The sequence below is a fragment of the Mustela erminea genome, chromosome 8 (genome assembly GCF_009829155.1).
Source record: "Mustela erminea isolate mMusErm1 chromosome 8, mMusErm1.Pri, whole genome shotgun sequence".
NCBI lineage: Eukaryota > Metazoa > Chordata > Mammalia > Carnivora > Mustelidae > Mustela > Mustela erminea.
The window spans coordinates 35,147,004-35,173,282 of NC_045621.1; positions in this window are offsets into that span (position 1 = coordinate 35,147,004).

A 26,279-nucleotide genomic window follows, 5' to 3' on the forward strand; every position below is an offset into this window, starting at 1 on the left:
TGATACTGGTGCGATAATACTTTTGAAATGATGATTGTGCCTAAGTAATAGATTAGGAAAAATGTACATGTTTGCCAAGGGTGTGGAGGGGGAAGAGCAAAACTCCTACCAGACACCAAAATGTTTTTCTGGGTTTGGCAGAGAAGACACAAAGCAGAGAGAGGTGAGTGGAGCCCAGAGAAGGTGACTGGACAAGGAGAGACCACAGACTTACAAGTGGTATCAATCACTAGACACAGACCCGCCTCCATTCCCCATACAATTTCATGTACACATAGGCTGACCAGCCTCCCCTAGAACAGCAGAGGGGGCACGGCCTGCACTCAGGAGTAGTGGGGCTGTGTCCAGCAATGACTTCCTTTCAGCAGCAGCAGACAGTTCCCATGTGTGATCAAGTAAGAGCATGCCCATCCATTGCATAGTCTTGGGCCCTCATTACCCAATTCCTTGCCTCTTTCTCCCTCTCTTTATACTCCTATGACCCCTCCTTCTTGATGGTACTAAGACAGGAGTAGGGAAGACTACCAGTTAGACCCAGGAAGAGTATCCTGGCACTGCCCCCAGCTGACCACTGTTCTCAATCATTTCACAAGTGGCACCAGACATGAATTCTTTCGTGTCTTTGGACATCAGAGCGGAAGAAATCATTACCAGTCTGATCTGAATGCCAAGTAATCACCTTCAACATGAAGCAGAAGCATGAGTCCCAAGGGAAATACATTCCTGATTGCTCTAACCTAATGAACACCAGAATTGAGTCCACATGGAGACGTTTATTCTTTCACTCACAGTGACTTAGATTTTGTTATATTGAAGGAGCATTAAGAACAGCATTTAAAGAAACAGATATGCAAGGAAAAGGAAATATTTCCATGCTGTCAGCAGTGCGTGAACATTCATTTGATGATTCCATTCTGTGATCTGCTCATAGCAACTGTTGGATCAGATAGCTGTCCAGCCAACGAGCCTCCTCCATGAATTCTGTTTCCCTCTTGGGCCATTTGCCAAGAATAACAGATTGAACTTTAACTCCAAGTCTGAAAAGTTTCCTTTTACTGACTAGAGTTCAACTCCAGTCTATTACCCTAAACTAACTGATAAAACGAGCCTTTGATGCTATCCTTTGAACAAGTTGTGTAAGCTAAAACTTAGTGAAGGAGAAAAAAGCAGCATATGAAGCTTTTGAGCTAGCAGCTATCCCAAACTTTAATTTCAGACACAGTGCACACAATTCACACCTTAGGGTTGCAATAACAAGACCTCAAAGCTTCAAAAATACAGGCAGATATTTCTGAGTTTGTTCCTTCATCTCACACAAAGACCTAAATGACCATGTGTTACCTTATTTTTTGTGAGTGCTGTGATTTACATTCATACATTCCATTTTGTCTGAATCTGGAAATAATTTCCCCTGAATATGAATGTGAATGAAAAAAAAGAAGGATGGAGGGCCAGAGAGTGCTATAGTCACACAGAGCAGTGTTTACATCCCTGTTAGTCTAGATGCACTTCTATCACAGGGTGTGTCTCTTTATGTCACAATTATTTATTCAAATCTGTTTACCTGTATATTGCTCCCATTAACTGGAAGCAGTGCTGGCTTACTAACCAGGAAATATGCTGTTGACTCTTTTAGCAAAAGAGTCAATAGCCACAACAAAAATGAAAAATAAAAATATTTTGATAACTGATATTTAACAAAATTATCATCCCAGAAGAAAAATAAGTACTTTTTTGGACTTCTTTATATTTACTTTATAGTTAGAGTTGTCTGAATTTGAACTGTATTGTGGGGGAGAAAAAAAAAAGGGGGCCACCAAGGAATTTATCTGTCATTCTCTGCCAGTCCCTAGAGGAGAGGGTACCTCCTAAATTCATCTTGGTCAAAGATGTTCAAGGATGGGTTTTGAGCCAGAGCAGTGCATGGCACATAGTAGGGGTTCAGTTCCACAGTTAAATAAGTGAATGGATGGAAACTTATATCCCTAGTTCCTAGCATATATCCACTCCTCAGTAAGGGTTTAAGGTTTAATGTTGGCAGAGTGGCCGAGCTTAAGTTTTCCCCTAGAAAATGAAGGGAGTAAACAACTGAAAAATGGAAGTATTCCTAGATAAATGTATTAGGTTATTTTTTTTCTCTCTCTCTCTCTTTCTGTGAAATATACCTTATAACCATGTGACCTTCTGGAGTCATGTGACCAATGCCAGCTGTGTTTCTTTACATCAGTAGGATATTTTATTTTCTCCTCTCTGTGTTTTGTTTAATGATATTAGTTGTCTCTAATGACTTGGCCAGACTGGAGAATGATAGTTGTGATTGGATAGTTGAAGGTGCTGGTAAGTCGAATTGGCTATATTCCATGAGTTGGCACATTAATCAAGGTGTGGTTAAGGCTTATGGTGGCTTATGGTTAAGCAGCATATGGTTAAACCAAACAGTGTTGGGCAGAAAATAGGAACACTAGCAATCAGCTCTCACTGGGCAGGTCCAAGAAGGAGCGATAGACTGACCTGCTGGGCCAGAATGCTCAGAAACAGGGACCTGGGAGTAGGCAATATTTTTCAGGAAAATGGCCAAAGCTTTCTCACAAGCCTGGGCTCAAGGGAGCACAAAGAGGATGGAAACTGTTCAGGACAGGGAGCTGGTAAGAACTTTGGGTGTCTGTTCTCAACAGCCTGGAAGTGCAGCTAAGTTAACAAGGTAAGGATTTAGGCACAACAGAATGAACAGGCATTTACAAAAATGAGAGTGGGAGAAGAAAACTCTGTGCCATGCATGAATAGAGGCTCACATCCAAATCAAGCCAATGCTGATGCATACCTTCAGTCCAAGGTCTCCCAACCCCCAAATCACAGCCTGGAATGAGATTGATCAGAAGTAGAGATCTAGGGACCTCAGCATGCCTTCATTCATTCTCTCATTCATTTAAAGAACCTTTTGTGACCACCAGGTCTGTGCCAGCATTTGGCCAGGCACCGAGAACTAGTGGTGATTACAAGGACAAAACCCAGCACGCAAAGAGAAAAGAAAACACCATGCTCTCTGTAGGCATGCTCCAGAGAAGCTTGGAGGGGAGGATGCACCCAAAAGGAGCAGCTGAGAGTTGTGGGATGAAGGAAAAGTGGCAGCTCTACATGACAATTCAGAGTCCCATTCAGTTTTCTCCATAGTTTAGATTTCTCTGAGCACGTGATCTTCAATAATCTGATCTTAACGAGGGTGAACTTACCTCCTATCCTTCCACTAATTACATTGTTGATCCATATCAGACTCTAAAAACCATTGCTAGGCTTAAACTGGCCCTGCCAAAGCAACATCTGTGGTTTTTGACTCCCCAGACCAGTACCATCTCATCCATGCTCTGTCCACCTCCCCAGCTCTGCGTCAGTACCCACAGCCAGCTATTTTGATAAACAAAATCCAGAGGGTCATCTTTGATTTCTCTCTTTGCCTCATACTTTCTGCTCCCAACAGCCAACCCATCAGCACATTCTATTCAAAGGTTACTTCCAAAATTATCCTGGATCCATTCACTTGTCTCCATGTCTGCTGCCACTCCTTAGCACAGGACCCTAGTATCTCCTAACATCTCCCACCTGCACTATAGCACTAGCCTCCTACCTGGGCTCCTGCCTTTATGCATTCCCCACCCCAATCCATTCTCTGCCAGGCATTCCATTTTCTGCCAAAAGACATCCACTGGCAATCTGTCCAACTTCAAGATCTTCGTTGGTGCCTACTGTTTCCATTCTGTTCCCTATCCCCCATCACCCTGTACCTTTCTCCCCTTATTCCCTATATCCCAACTATATCACCTTTCTTACTCTCCTTCAATCACCAATCCATTCCCACTTCAGGATATCTGCAGCCCATAAGTCCTCTGCCTGGAATGTTCTTATTCAATCTTTACATGCCTCTCTTGCTCACATGGCTCAATTCAACCTGTCCCTCCTCAAAGATTGTCCCCCCCCTTAAATGTGAAGTCTTAAAATATGATCATAAAAATAAGCTTGTTTGTTATTGAATTTAAAAATCTCCCTCTCTTATTTTCTAAGTCATTTTAAGGGGGGGGGGGGTGTCTACTTTTCCCAGTGAAAGCAGCAATAACGAATAATGACCTAAGTGAAATCTTTTGCCTTTTATCTTACCAGCTATTAAGTTCATTAGCCAAAATGAAGGCATTTTAACCTCAGAGGTAAATTTTGCAAATTTGCATGTGCTAATTACAGTGGGAAGTAAGATCACCAGGAACTCTAGTAAGTTCCAGCAGAATTTCAGCACTTACATTTTTAAATGCAGCCATCCGCAGCGTCATGGCCGAGTGGAACAGAGTAGCCCTTGCTGCATGTAGAACTATGACTTGCAAGTTCCTGATTAGTGCACAATAGCAAATTGAACATCTCAATGCTTAGAAAAAAATCTCTGACCTAGACAGCCATTCCCACAGTCAGGGCCACTACAAAATCAGAGGATACAGGTTATATCCTGTGGTGCTATTGAAGATCTTTGGTAAAGAATGTTCCTCCCCTCTTGGTAACAATTTCTGCCTCCTTAAAGAGAATGAACTTCTGGCTAACAAATATAACCTTGGGTGCCCAAGATTAAAATAGTCACCCTTTACAGGGCCAGAAATCATGCTACATGCCTCACGTCTATAATCTCCAGAACTCACAAGCCCTGGAAAGGTTACCCTCATTTTTTCACACGAGGTCAGTGAGCCTCAGCTACCACACAGTGGGGTAGAGGAAGAGCCAGTCTTCAAACTCCTGCGTGTCCAGTTCTAAGCCCTGTGCTATTTCCACTGCCAACATGTTGTCTCCAATGTCTTTGATTAATTAGTCCAGAAGAACTGAGGTTCACCTAACATCTTTAGAGAGTAAAATGAGCCTTATAATATGAAGGAAGTGAAACAGAAGCGAGAATAAAAAGCAAAAGGGCAGAGATGGTAATAAAGGAGAGAATTGGCACAAGCCCTTATTATTCTTTGTGGTGAGGAGAGTTTATTGGATTTCTAGCAAAATCCACTTTATCTTCTCAATTCAATCAGATTGATAAACCCTCTGAAGATTTATACCATGCTGTCATTGTTTTTCTGACCCATCTGGTGACTGTGATCATGTTCAAACATTAAATGGGAGGAAAATAAATGTGCATTCTTTCTAGAATGGCATACACATATGTTCTCAGACTGACAAGTCAGATTCAGCTAAAGAAGACACACATGCACACACACGCACACACACACGTGCACGCGCACACATACACACACACAAATGGATCTGCTTAGACAGGAACGGGCTGAAATCAGCTCCCAAGCAGCTGCTTTATTTTGAGCAAAGCTGCATGTAATACTAGATGGGATTAAATCTCTCTCTTTCTGTTGAGGAGGCAGCCAAATGTTTCCCAGTTTCTAACTTTGTCCCCTTGCTGGATCTCAAAGAGGAACTAAGAGGACCTTCCAAGATACCTTTTGCTGAATGTGTCATTCAAGATTTTTCTTTACCAGATCTTTATTAATGGGAGAAAAATATCTCTAGGTGAATTGTCTGAGAATAAATCACTTCAGTCTGCAGGGGACTTGATTCTTTATTCAAGCACACTGGAGCTTCTGAGAAATTCTTTGTACTTACTTATTTTCCAATAAGGTGCTGATAGTTATCATTTATAATGGCATGCCCCAAAAGTTTCTCTCTCTCTGACTGAAGGCACTAATCAGCTTGAGGTAAGTTCTCTCATTTGCACAAGAAAATCACAAGAATAGTGTTTCAAAGAGCACAGATCTGCCCAGTAGTTTCACATGATACTCTGTGCATCATTTCAGAAGCAAATAATGTTGTGTCCCATTTCAGAAACAAAGAACTCAGGCAGAGAAGCATAAATAACTTTTTGGGGATGGTGAGTTCAAGGTCTCTGTAAGTAAGCTAGACCATGAGCCAGCAAGTTCTTAAAAACCACACACTTCCCTCCTTAGGTACGTTTTACAACTCTTTTTTTTTTTTAAGATCATGGTTTCAGATCCTCTTTTTGGTACATCTGGCTGGAAATGACCTACTATTTCATTTTATTTTTGTATTTGTCTTTGATTTCATGAGGTAAAATTTGCTTTCTACCTGTGACCTTGGATTTTGAGTCGTGAAGTTTTCTGGAACTTCCTGAGGATAAAAAAAAAAAAAAAAATACTTGTGAGGGAAGAGGTGGGCATTGTGACCGCACACGGGGGCAGGTGCTGACTCACACGCTGCTCTAGAAGCAGTCAGGACACCAGCTGCGTCTCTCCCTGCCTCCCTGGCCATGCTTCCCATCCTTGTATTCTCACAGCCTGTGTTGACTTTGGAACTGAGAGGTCTCACGCCAAGCCAGCCTGCCAGACTTTGAGAACAGTCACATGGAAAGTTCTGGAAACTGACCATTAATCGAGTGAGAGAAGAAAAATGAAAAACAACTTCGTCCTTCCATCAAACGTCAGTTCACCAAAATGTGCATCTGTGGAAGAGGCTCTGTGACCTCCTTGAAATAAACTGTTTTATCTCCTCATAATATTTTCCAAATGTGGCCTTTGAGAATTACCTATATTAATATCACTTGCAGCAGAGGTGGGACAGGAGATGCACAGGGGAGGAAACAGTAGTGTTAAAAATGCAGATTCATTTTCTCCACCCCAGAGGTAGTGAATCAGAATCTCTAACACAGCCTTAGAGATTGGAATCTGCATTTCCCGGGGTGAGTCTTAAGCATTTTGATTTGTTAAAAATAGCTGTTTTAAGAGGTAAATTACCTTACTCAAGAAAGTACCATCTTGGATTAAGAATTGAATAGTGGTGAGAAATGAAGGGTACCTTCTACGACATTTCTTGGCCATTGTGACAATATTTTTTTCCCACTTTATTGAAGTATATTTGACACATAACATGAGGTAAGTTTTAGGGGTATCACCTGATCATTTGATACATGTATATATTACGAATTGATCACCACAGTAAGGTTAGCCAACATCTAATCATCTTACACAATTACCTTTTAATGTGTGTGGTGAGAAAATTGAAGATCTACTCTTCTAGCAACTTTTAAGCGCATAATACAGAATTGTTAATTACCATTACCATGCTGAATAGTAAATCCCTAGATCTTATTCATCTTCTTACTGGAATTTTGTGCCACCGAGCCAATATCTCCCCATTTCCCCTACCCTCCAGCCTGTGGTAACCACCATGCCATTCTCTGTTTCTACAAGTTTGTCTTTCCCCCACCCCCAAATTCTGCATGTAAGTGGGATCATAAGGCATTTGTCTTTCTCTGTCTGACTTATTTCAGTTAGCACAATATCCTCAGGGCCCACCCATGTTTTCATATGTGACAGGATTTCCATCTTTTCATGGCTGAAAATATTCCATACATACAGATCACATTTTCTTTACGCATTCACCCATTGACAAGCACTTAGATTGCCTTCATGTCTTGGCTATTGTGAATAATGTACAATGAACATGGGTGTAGAGACCATCTCTTTGAGACAGTGATTTCATTTCCTTTGGCTTTATACCCAGAAGTGGGATTGTTGATTATATGGAAGTCCTACTTTCAATTTTTTCATGAACCTCCATACTGTGTCCCAAAGTGACTACAGCAATTTACGAGTGACAATATCCTTTAAAGCATTAAGATTTTGGAATATATCTTTGGGCAGAGGTTGATTTGATAGCCTGAAAAAAGATATTTTATCATTGTTTTATTACTGTGATAGACACACACAGGTTGTCTTTTTTAAATGTGGCTTTATCACCATGCCATCTTTCTGGTTATGTTTGCATATGGCTTTAACTAAGGCTTGCTTCTTCAAACACTTGGGTTGTTGGTAATTTTATTTGGTTGGTTGATTGATTGGTTAATATCCATCTTGTCCACACTGTGGTTGCTACAGATATTAGAACTGCTTCTTTATTGCATAGTACCGAGGTTTTGGTTCTCACACTCGTGTGGTTTTGTTTACCAACTGGAACTTATCAGCAGTTATTTTAATTTATGTAGTTTATGGCTATGTAGTTATTATTTATAACATAAATAGGGCCTTTTAAAAAGTTGTTAGCTAAACATTTAACTAGAAGAAGAGAACTTAGACAAAGGAGAAAGCAAGATAAGCCTGGCTTTCTATCTTTGTCCAGCCTCAGTGGTTGGGGTGTTGTCAGCCTAACCGATGGGGAACCTATGGGATTCCCAAATCCAAGCCTGGAGGAGAAAGACTCTCCCTTGAGGTTTTTCAAAATGTCAAAGAAGTCAAAACCAAAAATTGTGCAAGGCATAGAATGCAGTAGGCCACAGAGCTCTGAGATAAAAGAGGCTGACCCCGGAAGTGAGCCTCCAGCAAGTAATAGTGTGTCTGGGTGAAGTAGGAAGGGTTTGGCCTCTTAACTGGAAATGGCCTTGTGTTCTGCAGCTGGTTTTGATGTGCTAGTTGCTGCATGGGGGCTGGGAAGGCCAGTTGTAAGTCAAGGGTATGCATGGCATATGTTGCAAGTTCTAAGTGAACGTTTTCAGACTGTGGGTCTCTGCCCATTAGTGGGTCATAAAATAAATTACTGGATAGCAAAAGGTTTTGTTATATTCATGACATATGGAATATGATAGAATAAATAGAACAAAACAGAATAAGGTACATTGTACATGGTAAGGAAAATATTATTGGGGGAAACTGTGTATGTGTATATACTATTCTATAATGTATTTTGTGTTTCTTAGTGTATGTCAATGTCAAAAGAAGTTTGAGAAACAAAATAGTTTTCTAGATAGGTCCTGCCTTCCCTAATCCTGACCATGATAGGCACTGAAGAGGCAATACTCAGATAGAAGTTTGGCCTGCATCCTGGATTAGTCTTAGCTCTGTATTTGCTCAGCACCAGCCTACTTCTTTCATGAGACTAGAATTAGCCTTATTGCCTTCAGCCTAATCAAGGTAAGCTCCTGGAATTCACATGGCTTCCAGTTCAAACTTACTCATGACCATCATAGCACCAGAGTCTTCAACTGGATTTCTATCCTAATTAGCAAATTCCTAGCTAGTCCTAGAAACTGCCCCTAACATCCAGGTAAGAACCCTAACAACCTGCTTAATTATTGCAGGGCACATCTTCCAGAAGAAGCAAACCCTGCCATTTTACCTGACACATGAGCTGGAGTCCTGTGTTCACCCATCAGCTTCCTTTCTGGAGCTGTGCTTATTCCATAATTCAGGCCATCACCACTACTGCAAACTGGCTATCGATGCCCCCAGGGGCAGCCTCTACCCCTAACTCATCTGGAACCATGGATCGTGATGATTCATCCAGAGCTGAGCTTTGAGATTTGTCTAGAGGAGTGGTTCTCCTAGTGTGGTCCCAGATGAGCAGCATCAGCATTGCACCGGTAACTTGCTAGAAATGCAAATTACAGGGCCCACCACAGACCTACTGAATCAGAAACTCTGGGGATGAGGCCAAGCCATCTGGGTTTCAACATGCCTCCCCAGTGATACTGGTGTGCATTACAGTTTGAGGAACACTGTTTTAGGGCAAAGGGAAATATACTAGACAATCTACTGACACCTAATAACAAAGACCAATCATCTTCCTTCTTCTGTTCCCTCACACAGATTGGGATGGTGCCATCCTCAGATGGAACTTGCTCTTGCATTAACTCTTTAATACCTTATAGTAGAAATATTCCAACTTTGTTCTTCCAATTTTACTCAAATGAAGTATGAGGACATATAATTCAACCTGATTGAATAAAAACTGAAAAGATAATAACAGAATTGTTTTGAGGTTTGCAAGTTTCCAGAATACTAAAAAAAAGTTTTTATTTGTCAAATTTCACTTGCTAAATTTCCTTATTCCAGTTGGGACTGTCCTCAAAAGAGATATGACTCTCAGGAGGCACATTTATTTCTTATGAAAATACAAACCAATTATTTGTTTGTCTTTTTTTTTTATGATTTTCTTTCTTGATACTCAAAAGGTTCAGAGAAAGCTCCAGATACTAGGTTCTTTATCCCAAATGTGCATTTTTTAGTTTGCCCATCAGCCACCTCCTTAAAGCCCAGACTACCATTGAATTTTATAGTAAATCACATGTAACCACTCTGAGAAAGCATGACCTAGTGACAAACAAAGTTTCTCAATGTTTTTTGGTTTATGGTCCATCTGTAAACTTCCTAGCACAGAGACAGCTCTTTCCAGTCATCAGCTTACTCCTCTCTTGACCTTTAGCCTTCCAAATCCAAGCACTAATGTGTATACACTGATTTTTAAAAACCTACACACATCCACCATCTCTCAACTAGAAATACTGATTAGGCAGACAACAGGAACTAAGAATCAACAAATAAAAAGAAATATGGAGTTGAGAGACACAAACCTCATGTCCCACTTATAGCTATCAATGACTAATTGTAGTCAGCATATATTTTTCTGGTCTGTCCAGCATCTCTTCCTTTGGGAGTGATCCCACCACTGTGCTATAGAGCCTCCTTACAACACATAGTGCAGGTGGTGTCACTGCCACCTTCCTGCCGAAGGAGTGGCCATGACCTAGGATACATCACCCACAGAACTGAGCCTATCTCTCTGGGAGAGTTGATTAGATCAGGAATTAACCCCTGAGCCAGTCATAACATCCCCAGGACTCTTGTCCTAAGAGGAAGCTGTTATTTCTCTGCAACTAGGAATATTGAACAATACAGGCATCTGGAACATCTGGGGGCCATTGTGCCCCCTCCCAGGATGAAGATGAGAGGGAAACCAGCTGAGAGAAGTCTATCTAAAAGGTCTGGAGCCATCTATGCCCAAAGTCCATCGTTCCTCTTTGCCTTTCCTGTTACCTGTGCCATTTGATTAAGCTTTTCACAAAATCTAGTTTGAGGTAGGTTTTCATCATTTGCAATCAAGAGCCTCCTATAGTTTCCTGAGTATCCCTGCAAACTGGTTTTTTAATTTACTCAATAAATGGAAAAATTATTCTCAGTGGCCTTTTTCCAGATCTATGATTCTAAAACATACTCTATGCTCTAAATTGGGTAGATTATTTTCTAATACAGCATGCCAATGTATCCACTCCTGAATCAGTTTTCTTTCATTTAAATTAAATCAAAGTTATCTTGCCTACATCTTCTGTAAAGATTACTTAAGTCAAAATCCATGGATGCTGGGATGAGCAAATCTTCCCTTCTGTCCTGATACAAAACATTCACAGGAGTCTACAAGCACAAGCTGCACAAGGTCTGCTATCTTCTTGCCATTGACCTTGTTTTGTAACTGGTACATCAGCACCTTATTTGGTTCTGGTGAAAGCCCAAACAAAGAGCAAAAGCAAAATGCCTTGATATTTGCTGGCATATTGTGAGCAGTTTATGTCATGAGAATCGAAACATTGGCGGCCCCGATAAACTCTAATGAACACAAGTAAAGGTTTCATTGCTCTATAAACAGTTTTTATATATAAATGTCACATGAAAGGCAGTGGGATTAAAGATTTATGCTACAGAGTTGCCTGGAAAATATCACCCAAGTGCTGTTGTTCCTTTGGCAGGCGATGTAGTGGCACTACTGTTTGTTTAATCTAGGCTCCTCTTTCTTAGAACTCTACACTGTCAAAACAGTCCTTTGTTCTCAGGGTATGTGTGTAGAAAGGGACTAAAAGAACAGGGGGCATTTTATTTCTTTTACCAAAAAAAAAAAAAAAGACCAGAGGCAAACATGAGCAAATGTTCAAGTATACCTCTAGGTATGAAGAACACAGATTTTCATATACAAGGAAAGTTCTTGGGCTCTACTACTTACACCAAGTTATCATCCAGAAATAGCAAGACTCTCGAAGAATTCGGGAGTTCATTTTCTGTCCTAAGAGGAGCACCTAATGATTTAAAAAAAAAAAAAAAAAAGTTCTCATCAAGTATCATTACTTCGAACACAAGGATGAAAAATTAACCACAGCTCTGAGCATCAAAGTTGCCGAACTTGGAATCCATCCCCAAAACCTATTGGAGTAGCACAGAGCACAAACTCAATTCGCCATTTGTTAAAAGAGTTTCTTCACCTTTCAGTTGAGACTTCTAGGGCAGGGGCTTGAACCACCACAATGTAAAGCTGTGGAAGGCCAATAAAGAAATTTTATATGCAGAGGAAGGTACCACATGCATATGAACTATATAATTATTTTGCATATAATTTGAATGTTTACTACTTCAGTATTATTTGTTATTTTCATTACTGCTTTGGCACTGAATAACACCAAAACATGGGGAATTTGTAGCATAAAAGCAATAGCTTTTTTCATGTACACATATTTCTGTAACCAGTTCTAGTGTTACTAATACAACATCAACCATAGGAATGTAATAATTTTTCATTAGAAAGAATTTTGCAGACGAACTTCCTTTTCACATCATTTAATATGTCATTTGTTAGACAATATTATTCATTCATGAAACTGGCATTATCGTGACCCAAAATATATCATTCTCAGTACAGCCTGCTTCCAAGAGATGCGAGGATTCAAATATTACAAATATCTTATGGTGATTATTAGACATGTAAGTTCCTGATCTTGTGTTAGAATAGGGACACAAAAAAATATCCAAATACTTAGAAGTTTTAGGGTAGGGCGCCTGGGTGGCTCAGTGGGTTAAAGCCCCTGCCTTCAGCTCAGGTCATGATCCCAGGGTCCTGCGATCGAGCCCCGCATTGGGCTCTCTGCGCATCAAGGAGCCTGCTTCCCTTCCTCTCTCTCTGCCTGCCTCTCTGCCTACTTGTGATCTCTGTCTGTCAAATAGATGAATAAAATTTAAAAAAAAAAAAGTTTTAGGGTAAAATATAATAAGGTAAGTATTCCATTTTTATGATTCCCAGAATAAACAGCTTTTTTAATCTAATGGATCAATTAACTAACAATCAACAGAGATGGATTATAACAACATAATTTATATTTATTGTTTTTATATTTTTATAATCAAACTAAAGACATAGATTAAGTATGAGAAGCTTAATTCCATTTATAAAACAGACTGTAAATACTCAAAACCTGAATATTGTAAAAGGAAAGACAGAACCAATGACAGTCAGCAGTTAGTCAGGAGAGAAAAAGCTGACTGGCCCACGGAGATGAATTTCCTCAATCTCTGTAGTGAGGACTTGAAGAAATACTACCTAGAACCAAGGAGTCAAAAAAAACAGAGATATAAATATACTCTGATCTGAATGTGTCCCCAAAATTCACATGTTAAAAACCTAATGATGGGGAGCCTGGGTGGCTCAGTGGGTTAAACCTCTACCTTCAGCTCAGGTCATGCTCCCAGGTTCCTGAGATCAAGCCCCCCATCGGGCTCTCTGCTCAGCAGGGAGCCTGCTTCCCCCTCTCCCTCTGCCTGCCTCTCTGCCTACTTGGGATCTCTTTCTCTCTCTCTCTCTCTCAACTAAATAAATAAATAAATAAATAAATAAATAAATAAATAAAACCTAATGACAAAGGTGATGGTATTAGGAGCTAGGCCTTTGGGAGTTATTTAGGTCATGAGGGGGAACCCTCATGAATGGGATTAGTGCCCTTATGAAGACAATCCCAAAGAGCTCTCTCCCTCTTTTTCTCCCGTGTGAGGACAGAAGAAGTCAGTAGTCTGCAACCCCACAGAGGGCCATCACCAGGATTTGATCATGTTGATACCCTTCTCTTGGACTCTCCAGGGTCCGGAACTATAAGAAATAAATTTCTGTTGTTTTTAAGCCCCCAGTCCGTGGATTTTGTTATAGCGGTCTGAGTGGGCTAAGGCAAAGTATAAATATGCATAGTGCATGGAGTTATGTAGGTGATCATTAACTAGATATAACATAAAGGAGGGTTTAAGAAAAGTGGGTATAAGACAAATCTTGTATCTCTAAGAGCAAAGATCAATACTGACACATTTGATTAAAAAAAAAAAGAGAGAGAGAGAGAGAAGTCGAAGTATATTATTTTGCATTGCCAGTCAACTATAAGAAAGATAAAGCCAGAAATGGTTAAATCCCAGTTTTCATCTTCCTCAATCTGTGAGCAACATTTGAGTGGTTGATAACTCCTTCCTTCATATCTTGCTTCATTTCATTGCCAGTTCTCAGGGTTGTTCCCTACTTCACCCCCCACTCCTTCTCGGTCTTCCTTGCGGCTTCCTCCTTGAAACTTATAACATTGGGGTGCCCCCAGACAGCACTTTGGAATGAGTCCCTTGGCATAGGATCATCTGCATATTTTCCTAAATTTTTTGGAAGTTGTAACTCACAATGATAATACCAGCTGGCAAATATTTATTAAGTACCTATGTTATGCAAGGCACTGCATTATATTCTTGGGCAACACTGTTCTTTCTAGAACTTCCTGTGATGTTGGGAAACATTCTTTATCTACAGTGTCCAGTATGGTAACCACTAGCTTCATGTACCTATTGAGTGCCTGAAATATGGCCAGAGTGTAACTGATAGGCAATCAATGGCTAGTGGTTAGTGGCTACTGTATTGGACAGTTTATTTCTAATGACTTGGCTATGGTGGTCCTCAATCCTTGGATCTTACCTTTCAACAAAAAAAGGATCCTACTCAAATAAAAAGAAAAATTTTAGAAAACAGAGAGTAAGAAGCTCTTTACCACAACTAAACCTGAGCCAAGTTCATTGGACTGTACCATATCAAGATTTTGGAAAGCTGATCCTAATTTTTACTGGTAAGAGACAAATCTACCTCTCTTGTTGTTAAAAATATTGTGATTTTTTTTTTAGGGGCACCTGGGTGGCTAAGTGGGTTAAAGCCTCTGCCTTAGGCTCAGGCCCTGATCCCAAGATCCTGGGATCAAACCCCATATTGGGTTCTCTGATCGGCAGGGAGGCTGCTTCCCCCTCTCTCTCTGCCTGCTTCTCTGCCTACTCTCTGTCAAATGAATAAATAAAATCTTTTTTAAAAATTGTATTTTTTAGGGGCGCCTGGGTGGCTCAGTGGGTTAAGCCGCTGCCTTCAGCTCAGGTCATGATCTCAGGGTCCTGGGATCGAGTCCCGCATCGGGCTCTCTGCTCAGCAGGGAGCCTGCTTTCTCCTCTCTCTCTCTCTGCCTGTGTCTCTGCCTACTTGTGATCTCTCTCTGTCAAATAAATAAATAAAAAATCTTTAAAAAAAAAAAATTGTATTTTTTAAATAGTACATTAATTCCATTTTTAACTTCATAAATGCTGGTAGTTTGGGAACAGAAAGTTGTAAAATGGACCTAATAAAACCCAAGACATAACAGACCCATCATAGCCAACTTTAATTTTGATCTTGCTTGTTTTTCAATGTTGTCTCTTCAGTTTCAAAGATCTCACTAGAAGTGCTGTTATTTCATCTACCTCTAATTCTGAACTTCCTGCTCTAAGTTTATTTCCTAATATTTGTCATATGCCTTATGAATATCCCCCTATAGCACCAATACTGGCTTTTGTTGTTGTGAACCTCTGCATATTCATAGTCCACTAATACAATTGCAACTCATTTCTGGCAGGGAATGGAAATATCTGACATTTCATTCTAATTGATGTCCCATTATATTAAAATTTCTATTTCTTTATTGTGCATTATCTCAGGATATATTTGCACATGGTAGATATCTAGGTTTTAGTTGCTTAGACATTTTCAGAATGTAAAAGAAAAAAGTCCTTTGTTTAGAATGATCTTAACTATTCTTTAAATGAATGAATATTTGCCATACTTATATATAGTTCACCATCTTGGTCTCCAAAAGCCACACCCACTATTATTTTCCAGACAGGCCTCTCTCTCTAGATTTAATTACTGGTACTGGATGTATCTGGCTGCTATGGGACACACCCTTCACTTTCTAAGTCTCAGCTGAAAGTGTAGTCTAGTTTGCCACTTCATTCCTTTTTAGAGGTGTTAGGGCCCAACATTTGCTTCTGGTAGTTAAAGCCTTGGACCAAAGGCTGGAGTGGGAGTCTACCTCTTGCTACCATATACACTTTTGGCCTATGCCTTCACTTAAGAATCTCTTGCTGAATGGAAAGCTGGTATGAGAAACTTGTTTTCTCCTAAACAGGCAAGTTCTGGGTTCTCTACAGTTCCTCAAACTTCTATTACTAACCAGCTAGTTATTTTCTGAGCTCATCATATGTAGCTAAAAGAGGTCAGCTAATACTGATTCAACATTCTAATAGAAACCATCTTGCCCAAGTCCACGAGTTCATTGGTTACATTTCTGTCTTCCAGTTTGCCACAGAAGATCGTTACACCAAATGCTTCACAGTTATATAACATGAGTCACCATTTCTTCGGCTTTTATGATAGTTTCTTCAACATTTTTCCAACTTACACCCACCACCCAGCCCTACATATTTTAGGTTTTTCTTGCAGCCAGCACAGTACTTATTAATAATACAAATTCCTGCATAGGTTTGCTCTTGCTACAAAAATGTCCCATAAAAGACAGCTACAAGATCTCAGTGGTATGTAACAATAAACATTTATTTAGCTCACATGTCTGTGGATTCTCTGGGGATGTGCTGATCTAGGCTGGGCAGCTCAGCTGGGTGACTCTCAACCATGTCTCTCATCCTCCTCCTGGAACCTGTGGGCTAATGTGGGACGGCAATAGCAGAATGAGAGAGCCCAAGACCTACACTAGAAGAACATTTCTAGCCTCTATTGAGTCATGCTTGTTAATGTTCCATTAGCCAAAGCAAATCACATCCTGAACCCAAAACCAACGGGGTAGGGATAATTCCCTACCAGAGGATAATTCCTCTGACCACTGTGAAGACAAAAACAGTCACATGATCAAGCCCCATGAGTGGGAAGTTATACTGCATGGAAGTGAGAAAAAGGAGAGAATATCTCTGACAAGACTATAAATATGCCTCAAGAAAAATCTTGTATCGCCGTGACTTGTCTTTCCTATAAATTAGGAAACTTTCAGTAAAAGCAAATCATTCTGGCTAAACTAATCACAAAGGAATTCATTGGAAAAATACAGAGAAATTCATAAAATCAAGGAAAGTCTGATCATACACACCTCAGAAAAGGATTAGGGACAAGAAATTTCCAAATATCTAGGTAAGGAAATTCATAGTCTCTGGAGGAATGCTGCTATAGACTAGGGAAAACTGTCCCATCCTTAAGTCACTCAGCTGAAGATTCAAATTCCCAAGATAATCTAGCTGTGTGAAGCTGCTTAACCCTAGGCCAGTGAGAAACCAATGTACTATCCCATAAATCTACATGTAACAGGGAAGATTTTAATCCTCAAAGGAAAATCAATATTTTGTTACCAAAAGAAGAGGGCTGCATGCTAAGAAAACAAAATCCACAGGTGTGTACACCATAAAACAAGTCTATTTGAATTTTAAGGAGGTCAAAACTGTCAAAAGCAGTATGTTATGCCAACCCACTTACACAAGAATGAAGAAATAAATCTACGTCACTCCACTAAATATTGTATATCAGAAATCTTATAAACCAGATGCTTCTAAGAATGGCTAAAGTTCCAGGTCTACCATTTACTACTTATATGACCTAGAACAAGTCACTTAGCTGCAATCTCTTCATTTATAAAACAGGGAAAGCCTGCCATCTCTTTCTATAGGTTGTTGTGAAGCTCAAATACATTAACAGACATGTACACAAAAGTGCTTTAAAAACTGTAAGATGAGGGGCACCTGGGTGACTCGGTAGGTTAAGCATCTGCCTTCGGCTCAGGTCACGATTCCAGGGTCCTTGCTTAGTGGGGAACCTGCTTCTCCCTTTCCCTCTACCTGCCACTCCCCTTGCTTGTGTTCATGCTCATTCTCTCTCTCTCTCTCTCTCTCTCTCTCTCTCTCCAGTAAATAAACTAAATATTTTTTTAAAAATAAAAATGATTCTAATTTGACAGCAACTCTTCTGTGTCCAACGACACTGGTTCCAAATCAAGTGCCTAAATGCTATTTTACCTACAAATGTGAGCAGGTAAGAGACACCTTTCCCATTTAATTATCTCCAATCAGAGGAAGAAGATGCTCTGAAGATAGCATACCTAAGGATTGACGGAGGAAGACAGATGGCTATTTGCCTTTATATCAGGCAATTTGCGACACTTTTCATGAGGCCCCAGGCCAGGGTCTATTACTGCAGAGGCCACTATTCCATCATCTTAGAAGGTAGTAGTTTCTATGGTAAAATATCCAATAGTCCCACAAACTGAAGTGAAAGAAGCAGATAGACAAAGAGAGGAGACAAAAAGACAGAAAAAGAAAGTCTTATTTTCATTGAAAACTCAATCCCGAGTCACCCGGTGAGCAGTGTCAATGTATCTGTAAGACAGCACATTATTTAATTCTATACTCAACACCTTTCACCCTTTGGGATGTTTGACATTTGGAAGGGGATTGTGAAGGGGGCAGAAAATAGCCAAACATCCAAACATCCTCCATGTGGTCACTGAGGGAGCAAAAATAGTCAAAAGGGTTCAGACACGGAGTCCTTACAAGATACGCTGTGGCTGGAGGACTATGGTCTCACTTCCAGCAATAGCTTGCTGTTCATGACTAAGTAACAACAGTATGGATGGAACAAAGGTTAGCATAGCACCCTCCAGGCCCCACCCAACAGCACAGGGCATCTTTAAATCCATCCTTGAAGGTAGTGGAGTGCTGGGCCAGGCATGTGCTCATTACACAGAGAAGCACTCACTCTTCATGGGTTAAAGACAGTAACTTGCTTGACTTGTCCTTTGTGAATGATTGGTTCATTCACCCGCTACTACTGTCCGACCCCCATAGATGTCTTACCTTGTAACTCTCTTCACTTTTCCATTCCTATAGTGAAATAGTATTTCTGAGACATGATTTTATCGGGTTTTACCCCATGGTAATTTCCTCTCTCCACCCTTGTAAACAAAGAGTAGGTCCAGTGCACTGGACAATAATTGTGACAGAATCTCCTGGCATTGGTGGTTCCAAGAACTTATGCTCATTAAGAGACCATGCTAGTGCATCTGAGGTAGACATCACTGAAAAGGGTTGCCTCTGAAGAAGTAGAAGAAAACAAGAGAAGGAAGAATATCGCCCAGGGTAGAAAAAGGTTGCCTGACCTGAAGTAAGAACAATAGATGGAGAAATGAGGGCAAAGTCCTGAGTGGGTCTCAGAAAGAAATCCCTTCCCACTAACACACACACACACACACACACACACACACACACTCTTTACCTGTTCTCTTTCTTGAGCAGAGACTCATGGAGTGTGTCCAAGCCTCCTGGGCCCCGGGAAGTCTCACTGAAATCCCCAACATGGCATCAGTTTATAGGCTTGAAGTTCCTGGACTCAAAGGAGCCCATGGGGGGAGGGAGGAGACTATCACATTTGTAAGAAACCAAGGATCAAAGCAGCCTGTGAAAATCTCAGAGGACGCCCCACTGAACACAAGACTGATGAACTGATCATCTCTCATCCCTAGTACCTTGCTGTTATTACATCCAGAGAGAGGGAGGGAAATGCCAAATTGTTTAAGATGAAGTCTGTATCATGCCAAGAGTTTGGAGCAGGAAACAGGAATCAAATTGAATTATAGGAAAAATAAAGTCCTATTTTGTGCACACTGAGGTTGTGGCCTGAAATCTGTATTAGCTACACAGGCACGTGTTTGCTTGCCAATAAATCATGAGCTCCTAGAAGACCCCAAACAGATCTTCTTCCTTCTTGCAGCAGGAGTTCTCAGATGTTACTTATATCACTTGCATCTTGTTAAAATACAGATTCTAATCCAGTAAAACTATGGCCTGCCCCAAGATTCTTCACTCTGACAAGTTCTGAGACCATGTCGTTCACAAGAAGCAAGGCAACAGAGATTCATAGTGACCTACACATGTAATAGATGCTGGAGTCAAGGGAGGAACAAACAAAGATAATGATGATTGATCTTCTTGAGACAGAGGAGGCTATCTTTTGCTATTCCTCACCTAACAATGGCCTGGCTAAAGAGCATAATTTCCACTCTAACAATGACTTACTGATAAATTTTGTTCACTGGGAATTCACTTGAAGAACTATGGATATGGGCTAATCCTATCTTTCACATTTTTTTGCTTCTGGCCTCAGAATAGGAAAGACAGAAGGTACAACATAGGTACAACACTATGCTAAGTGAATCCATGGTGACATGTTGAAATTATCAACTCTTCTTCGTGAATACTATTGATCCATTCGACTGCTGTGTATTGAGTGCACAGGTATACACTGTAGAGATGTAAACAAAATGCCCACTCTCGTGGTGCTTACATCCTAATTAGGCTTATTAAATTTGTGCCTATAGGGCTACCTAACATGTTGGTCACATGTGATCTCATTTGATCCACAAAAGAAAGAGACAAATACGAATGTTGAGGGCCACCGTGATAAAGTGATTGCTCTGAAGACAGATAACAAATAAAAGGCAGGGTATGGGTCTGAACCTGACTTTCTTTGAGTTTTGATCTAACACCTGATGAACAAAATTTGTGATGAAGATGCTGTTATGATGACTAGTAGGTTCTTTGGTGAGGCCACAAAAACCTATGCTTGGCTGAGCAATAAAGACAGCACTGACCCTGCTCAGAAAGATCATTTTTTTTTTAATCTACCAAAAAAAAAAAAGACATTTATTGACTAACTGGCTACAAATCAGGAGGCATCTCATTTCCATCCAGATAACAGGAACTCATAGATGAAACAGTTTAAATATCTATCTTCATTTTATATTCTTTGTCAATTTATTTCATGAAAGACAAGGTTATGATCTCAACAGTTATTACCAGATCACCAAAGACATTACAACCCCTCAGAAAGCCACCTTCTAATAAAATGAGGACAAGTGTAGAGAGTTAATAACAGTAGCATTTACCCATCTTCTGTTTGCAAAGAAATTTCTCTCCCAACTTTCCAAAGTAAATTGCAGTAAGATCTCCAGGAATAAACTGGTGACATTGCCTTTCAGAGAAGATTTTTAGAACTGGCCTTATGCTGTCCAGAGATACCAGGTAGCAGTTAGCCTGGGGTCCAGGATCAGGGGAGAACACCCTCAAGATAGGTCAGTAGCACCATACACTTGGCCCTCCTTAAATTGTGAGTTGCATGATTAAAAGAAACCACATAATTTCTCTTCTGCCAAACTTGGAATCTTCTCTTAACTAAGGTTACTTCTTTTCCTTCTCTTCCACATAATGTGCTTAATGTAGCCAACACCAGCCCCTCTGAGATACTAACAGACAGTGGTAAAGAAATGCATGCTGCCAAGTGCATACGAAATTCAATTAGCATTATAATCACTTCCATATCTTATTAATGGGGTTATTGGGGGGGTGCTGTTGCAGGGCAGAGATAACCTCGGTCCCCCTCTGTGATAATTAGAGTCGCTGTGGTTGCCCGGGATGGCCCTGGTTTACCGCTGTTGAGCCAACACAATCACGGAAGGCTCCTCTTTTCACTTTCACATGTGTTCCCATTTGAACAACAAATTATATAGTCACTCTATTTCTAACTGACACTCGTGTCTGCACAAACTTCACGGCTTGCCAATTTGCAGATTGTGCTGGGAATCCTGCCACACAGAGAGAAAAGAGGGATGAATAGAGACCCGAGCATCCTCTGATCAGGGAAATCGTGGAGTAAATCAATGGGAACACCACCACCCCCTTCCAGCTCCACCATGAATACCTGAGACGGATGGACGTTTTTGGTTTTGTTTTTGTTTTTTTTTTAATTTATTCATTTGACACACAGAGAAAGAGATCACAAGTAGGCAGAGAAGCAGGCAGAGAGAGGAAGGGAAGCAGGCTCCCTGCTGAGCAGAGAGTCCGATGCGGGACTCGATCCCAGGACCCTGAGATCATGACCTGAGCCGAAGGCTGAGGCTTTAACCCACTGAGCCACCCAGGTGCTCCCGGATGGACGGTTTTAAATTTCTACTTAACTTCTTTCACAGGGTCAAAAACTGTCATCATCACTACATGACAAATAAAGAAAGGCTGGTTAAAAAATATCTGCCCACCTACTTGACGCTGAGCAGATCGTAGGGGAGATTGGACATAAAAACACCTAAAATATAAAATATATCATTCTATCTTCAAGGTATTTAGAATCCACTGTGGCAAGCACAGACTAATGGGAGAAGTAAGAAGTGGTAAGTGACAGGTACAACCGACACTCCTCTGTGTTGAAAGAGCTCTCACGTGTACATCATAAATATGTGTCGGAGTTTAAAATAGAGGAAGTTGATGTAAATAAACATGCATCTAGCATATAGTGCAGGCAAGTCTAGGATACCTTTAGGGTCCCTTTCACTTAATTCTCATGTCAAGCCCTATGAAGGCCATAGGATTTCTTCCACAGATAAAGCAACAGACCTGAGAAGTTAAGTGACTTGCTTGAGGCCACTCAGGACCCACACTAGATCTACTAAAGTCAAAGCCCATGTTCTCTCCCTTGTGCTTTATGAATTCTCCTCATTTTGAATAGCCCAAGGCAGAAACTGGCCAATATCAGGAATCTGATAAGCATTTAAACTCAGAGGAAATTAATTCAAAGTTATTCAGAGTAGAATATATAGGGGAGAAAAACAAGCCAAAAATTAAAATTATGAAAAATGACATTTTTTAAACTCGAAAGAAATGAAAGAAGATTGCTTTTCCACATTTCCAAAAGCAAATCCCGATGGAGTTGTGTGCATGATTAGGGAGAGAAAAAAGGGAGGGAGGGGAATTGTGTAAAAATACATACTGATCCAAAAAGTATTTGTTGAGCTGGTCATTCTGAATTCTCTAGGAAACCTCCCCACAGGATGGATTCATGTCTTCTGGAGGCTCTAATGCTGATTACAACAAAATCCATCATAACCACTGCTGTGTAGTAGGGAAGACAATCGCTGAGCCACAGATGAGAGCTTCAAAGCATTCAAATCATGAATGGTTTGGTCCTACTATCAGTTCCACTCACCCCCAATTTATCAAACGCTTTGGAGTAATAAAGGAAGATACTGGATGGAGGAGGGGGAACCCGTGAGGAAATGAAGCCAGGATTCCCAAAGTAAGTACTTTGCAACCCAGTAGGAAAGGGGTTAGGTCATAGCCAAAGAGCCAATGTGAAGTACAAAGAGCAAGCCAGGCAGACCACCAATGCCAAGGGCCAATTAACTATAGTTGTCCTGTCTCCCCCACAGGGGAGCTTCAACTTCCTTATCCTTAAAAAGAAGCTCATAAAAATACCACATGTATCACTTCTGTGTGGAATTATCCAAGTCATAGACACAGAAGAAAAGTGGTTGCCAGGGGCTGAAGGGACATGAGGGAAACAGGGAAAGGTTGGTGAAAACGGTACAAACTCCTACCCCTACCATCAGTAACGTCCAAGGATCAGATGTCAAACATGTCAAACATGGAGTCATTCAGTTGGTAACATTGTATTGTATAATTAAAATGTGCTGAGTAACACTCACTTGTTCTTACCAAAGAAATGAAAGAAGAAAAGATACTACGTGAGATGATGGTTAGAGACACACACAGCCCTCCCCCCCACCCGCCACCATCAGCTCTACGCTCTGCAGCGTCTGCTTGTCCCTCTCCCCTCTCTTCTCTGCCCCGCCCCTTGCTCACTTTCTCTCCGTCTCTCTCTCTCTCTAAAATAAATAAATAAAATCTTTAAAAAATAAAAAATCACCTAAAAAGTGCTCTGAAAACCCCGCTTTAGTATACCGATGAAAAGTAACACAGGTAAGAAAAAAATGAGCACGTTTTAACCGTTTGATGCAAATCCCCACCATTCATTACATCCTGGTTCAGGCAGGTTTGTGCACATCTCATGAGCTCTAACTGCAGGTGCACCCGATTCCGGCAGCCTCCTGGCCTGGCCTGGCCTCTCTCCTGGTTTCCTCCTTGAGCCCAGCCCAGCCCCCTCTGCTGCTCATGCACGACTATCTACAATGATCTCATGCACATTCACGGCTTGAGTTCTCTGTTGACCCAAAGTTACACCTCTAGTCCAGACGTCTCAGAGCTCAAGACTCATACATCTGCCTGCCTAGTGGAAAGCTCCCCTTGGATGTCTCTGAGGCTTGTCCAAAAGGAACTCACTATTAGCTGCCTCTCTTCCAAAGTCTCTACCTGCTTCCCCTTTCCCATTCTTGGTGAAAACCGATTGTCAGCACTAGTGACACAAGCCATAACCTGGCTCTCTTCTTGGTACCTGCTTCTCCCTCCTCCTTCCATTCAACACTTTATCCTTCAATTTGCTCACTTAGAATATCACATAAGAGAAAAGGAAACTGGAAGATAATAAAATGCCCCTTACACAGTTACTCGTCGCGTTCCCACATGGCTGGAATGTTGTCCATTTTTTGATTCGGGTATTCTGCTTATCTCTTTTGTCTCTGTAAAGGGAGCAAAGAAAGTCGCAATCTGTATAGACAAGCACTTTCCTAACAGGGCTCTGTGAAATGTTATTTCCAAGAAGTTTTAATAGGAGATGTTTCTTTTAAAAACAATGCAAAACAAAAAGGAGAAGTGGTTCCACCACTAGCAAAACTGTGTATCCACTGTGTTCTCCAGAACATCCCCCTTCGCCACTGGCCCCCAGGTTTGGGATTCCATAATAAGGTTTTCACTCTAGACCCAAGAAATGAGCAAGATGATTCCATCTGGTGATAACATGCTGGCAGCCTGGTGCATGTGCATATGTGATGTGTGACTTTTTTCTTTTCTTTTTATCGTTGAGACTTGGCTTGCTTACCTGTTGATGCACCTAAGAAGGCTGTGTAACATCAGCATACGCACCCTAGCTTTGCAAGCTTGGCTGTTTTCATAGAGACCCCTGACTTTTCCAGTCAGCTCTGCCAAGAGGATGAGGCTTCTGGTCCTTTCTCGGCCAGCTCCCCTACTGTCCCCACCCCACTCCCACATTACATTTGGACTGTGGCTGCTTCCATCCATCAGCAGCATACATATTACCCTCCCCTGGGTTCTGAAAAGTTTTAAGTCTGCTCCTCTCCCAAGCTTGGACTCCACCCCACCCCCCAATGGGTTTAGGGGTGCTGGAGGTAGCCACAAAGCTCACTCAAGTTTAACTCCTGTCTAGCGAATCTGCATTCTCTAAGAGAAGAGCACTCAGCTGAAGGAAAAGCAACTGCCTATCGCTCCCCCTTTGTAACCGGAGAGAGTATCCTCAAGCCAGATGAAGGCACAAGGTAACCTCTGCACACCCTCACCTCTTTGCAAAGCCACCGCACCCAGCTGCAGAGTTAAGTCCCTGAAAAGTCCTCCAGCAAAGAATCTCTTTGCTTTCCTTTGCTCTAGTTGCCCAAAGTATTTCGAGCAGCCTCAGTTTTTGGCAACCCCCCTGTTTGGGGTTCGTATTTGTCTAGACAGACAACCCCCCCCCAAAGTTATGGAAGAAGCTCCTGAGGCAGATTTTCTGGGGGAGCTCGAACTGATTTCAGCTTTCCTTGCATCAGGGCAGGTGGGCCAGGAGACACTCCACCTGTGTCACTTCACTCCAGGTGATCTGTCTGGGGGCTGGTCCGGGCTGAAGAAGTAAGTAGAGCTGGTATGGGAGAACATGAAAGAAGGCGCGAGAACAGGACGGGGAGTGAGGAGGCCTGGGGGAAGGAACAATGCAGAATCAGCCGCTTCAGCCCCCCAACCCCACCATAACCTCCAGCCTGAGTCTCAGTGGAAAGAAGTTTAGGACTGAAGGATGTGGTTAGGCTGTGCACACAGTGAGGCTGCTGGGGCCCAGAAGCATCCTGGCCACCCTGTGCCCAGAGCCCACTTTCCACTACAAATGGCAGCCCCCCACGGAGTAGCCTTCACAGGGACAACAGCAGCAGCAGCTGAGAAGGAGGCAGAAGGCAGGATCAGGTCAAGGTGTCCACAGAGGAAGAAGCATCCAGACAGGTTACTGAGCATGGAGGAACAGCGCTAAGCAGAAGCCCCCCTCCCTTCCCCTCTCTGCAATGATGGGGAAGACCTTTCTGTTGGGGGGAGAGGAGGTAAGTTCCCCTAGGAGCACCGGGAGTTAGGAGGACTGCCATCTGCTGCCCCCCACCCCAGAGGCTAGAGAGCCCTAGGCAGCTGGGGGGCCCTCCTGATTCTCTTCTCTTTACATATTAACGAACCTTCTGGTTTCCTCCTTCCTCTTTTCCCCAGGCCACACTTTCCCCACCCGCCTAGTCTCTCTGGAGCAGTCAAAGCCAAGAAGGAGGTAGCTGGCGGGCATGGGCTTTCATATTTTATTCAGGCGACTCA